Source organism: Cannabis sativa, chromosome 9, assembly GCF_029168945.1.
Source record: "Cannabis sativa cultivar Pink pepper isolate KNU-18-1 chromosome 9, ASM2916894v1, whole genome shotgun sequence".
In the NCBI taxonomy this organism is placed as follows: domain Eukaryota; kingdom Viridiplantae; phylum Streptophyta; class Magnoliopsida; order Rosales; family Cannabaceae; genus Cannabis; species Cannabis sativa.
The window spans coordinates 26,999,515-27,002,435 of NC_083609.1; the positions used below are offsets into that span (position 1 = coordinate 26,999,515).

Sequence of the window (2,921 nt, forward strand, 5' to 3'; positions counted from 1 at the left end):
ATTTTTTTGATGTTCTTTCATATATTTTATTTAATATACGATTGCAGTAGTTAGTTAGGAAGTAGGCAGCTAACTTTTAATTATTAAGTTAGTTGGGTACTTGTAAATTTAATTAGGTTAGTTGAGCACTTAGAATTTTAATTACTTCTAAATTAGTTGAGCAATTTAACATCTATAAATATCAAATTTTAGTTCCCATTTTAATCAATCTTTCACTGTAATCTACTTATATTTATCAACATTATACTTATCAAATATAACCTACTTCTTATATTTATCAAATTTAATTTACTATAAGTTTGATCATGGATTCACCAAATTCTCCAAATCCGTATGAAAATATGAGTTTGAATGATATCTTAATTTCAGAATTAAACGATTCTGATGAAAAATATTACAATGAATTCTTTGTTGGAAGTAGCTCTACAAGGCAAGGACGAAAGAGAAATCACATAGACAGGAGTTGTGAAGAAGGACACCAACGTTTGTTTGATGACTACTTTTCTGATCATCTGGTCTATACAGAATATCAATTTTGAAGAAGATTTAGAATGCGTAAGCACGTTTTTCTAAGCATAGTGCAAGCTCTAGAAAGTCATTCAAGTTATTTCCAAATGAGGTTTGATACAACCAGTAAAAGAGGGTTGTCTCCACTACAAAAGTGTACTGCTGCTATGCGAATGTTGGCATACGGAGTACCTGCTGATTACGTTGATGAGTATGTTCGAATTGGTGAAACTAGTGCTATTGATTGCCTAGTGAATTTTGTTCGGGGAGTGAATGAGATTTTTGAGACCGAATATTTGAGACGACCCAATGTTGATGACATTCGTCGCTTACTTCAAATGGGAGAGGTTTGAGGTTTTCTAGGTATGTTAGGAAGCATTGACTGTATGCACTGGGAATGGAAAAATTGCCCAGTTTCAAGAAAGGGCAATTTACATTTGGTGATTATGGTACCCCAATAATCATGCTTGAAATAATTGCGTCACAAGATGTGACAGCCAGTAGTCCCGTGATCCATAAGGGGAAATATCGGGTAATCTGTACAATCCCACATCGCCTGGGGAAGGTCAAGTGGGATGATTCTGAGACTGTGTAAGTATGGGACTCACAGTTGAAGAGGGCTTAAATGGATTGATTGGTACTACCTATATCAACAAGGTGCATCTTGTTTTTCGGTAGTCCATCACGAAAGAACTCCACAGTTAAGTGTGCTTGACCTAGGGCAATTTCAGGATGGGTGACCTCCTGGGAAGTTTTCCCAGGAAGCGTGCGAGTGAGGACAAAGCACGCTGGAAACACTCGTGTTGGTCTGTAGGGTCAGTCGTCAGTCCATGAAGCAGCCAGAGTGGCGTACTCGTGTATAAGAGTCATTAGTCTGTGGGTGTAAGGGCCCAATAGAGGCTTGAAGCGGGGACGTTACAAATGGTATTAGAGCCTTGACCCAGCCGGAAGTGTGGTCGACAAGGACGTTGGACCCCGTAAGGGGGGGTGATTGTGACAGCCAGTAGTCCCGTGATCCATAAGAGGAAATACCGGGTAAGCTGTACAATCCCACATCGCCCGGGGAAGGTCAAGTGGGATGATTCTGAGACTGTGTAGGTATGGGACTCATAGTTGAAGAGGGCTTAAATGGATTGATTGGTACTACCTATATCAACAAGGTGCATCTTATTTTTCGGTAGCCCATCACGAAAGAACTCCACAGTTAAGCGTGCTTGACTTGGAGCAATTTTAGGATGGGTGACCTTTTGGGAAGTTTTCCCAGGAAGCGTGTGAGTGAGGACAAAGGACGCTGGAAACACTCGCGTTGGTCTGTAGGGCCAGTCATCAGTCCATGAAGCAGCTAGAGTGACATACTCGTGTATAAGAGTCATTCATTCCGTGGGTATAAGGGCCCAATGGAGGCTTGAAGCGGGGACGTTACACAAGATCTTTTGATTTGGCATGCATTTTTTTGGTGTTCTAGGTTCCAATAATGATCTCATCATGTTAAATCAATCCTCCTTATTCACTAACATCTTGCAAGGGGAAGCTCCCACGATTGAGTTTATGGTAAATGATATAGAATACAACAAGAGTTAATAATGCATCCCTCCCAGCCTTTGCGACCTCCTTCTGGGTTCATTCCCGAAACTCAGCAACTTCTTAAGCTCAACCGACATATTTGATGCAGTTTCCATGTCAGTCTTATGTAGCTCTTCAAGAGCCTTGAGTTTCGTAGTGAGTCCCTGAATCTCCTCTTAGGCATTTAGAAGGTCCTTCTGGCCAGAGGCGATGGTCTCGTCCTTGGCCTTTGAGCCTCCTAATCCTACTCCCTAAGAGCCTTCTCTGCCAAAGTGTCATTGCAAAGAGTCTCCATCTAGCTCTCTGTCTCCCTGAGCTTCCTCAAAACTCTATCCATGCCATCCAGCTATGAAACGACAAACCCTTGGTCGATCAATGTCTTAGAAAGACGATCAGCCTCCACAACAATCTAGAGGTAATCAATAATAATGGGTTAGATCTTCAAGAGAAACAAAAAAGAAAAAAGAAACTTAATAAGTGTATACTTACGGAGGGAAGGGCTACGCTCATGTCCTAGATCTGGTAGACGGGATTGGAGGAGGTGCAGGCTGCGTACCTTTTTGTCAGAAGTTGAGTCAGGTCAGCAGCGAAATGACTTACCATCTCAGAAGAAAAATGTGCCAGGGATGAGCCCAGGTAGCGTTTGAACCAATCGCTAATGGAATAAAGATTTAGGTCCCAAACCTCCCCAGTATACTCACCTCAAAAGGGCCCATCATGGACCTCCCTTAGCCACTTATTTTGAGCCTCAGCCTCAACATTTCCTTTTTACAGCTTATCCACTGTGTAGTTATGTTTGGCAATGAAGAGTTGGATTCGTTCTTCATCAGGATGGGTGGGGGTCAAGAGAA

The 2,921-nt window shown here is 41.8% G+C and overlaps 1 pseudogene; it reads left to right on the forward strand.

The window, feature by feature from the left end:
* The first annotated feature begins 551 nt into the window (after positions 1–551).
* LOC133031109 (uncharacterized) lies at positions 552–2,452 on the forward strand (annotated as a pseudogene).
* The last annotated feature ends 469 nt before the right edge of the window (positions 2,453–2,921 follow it).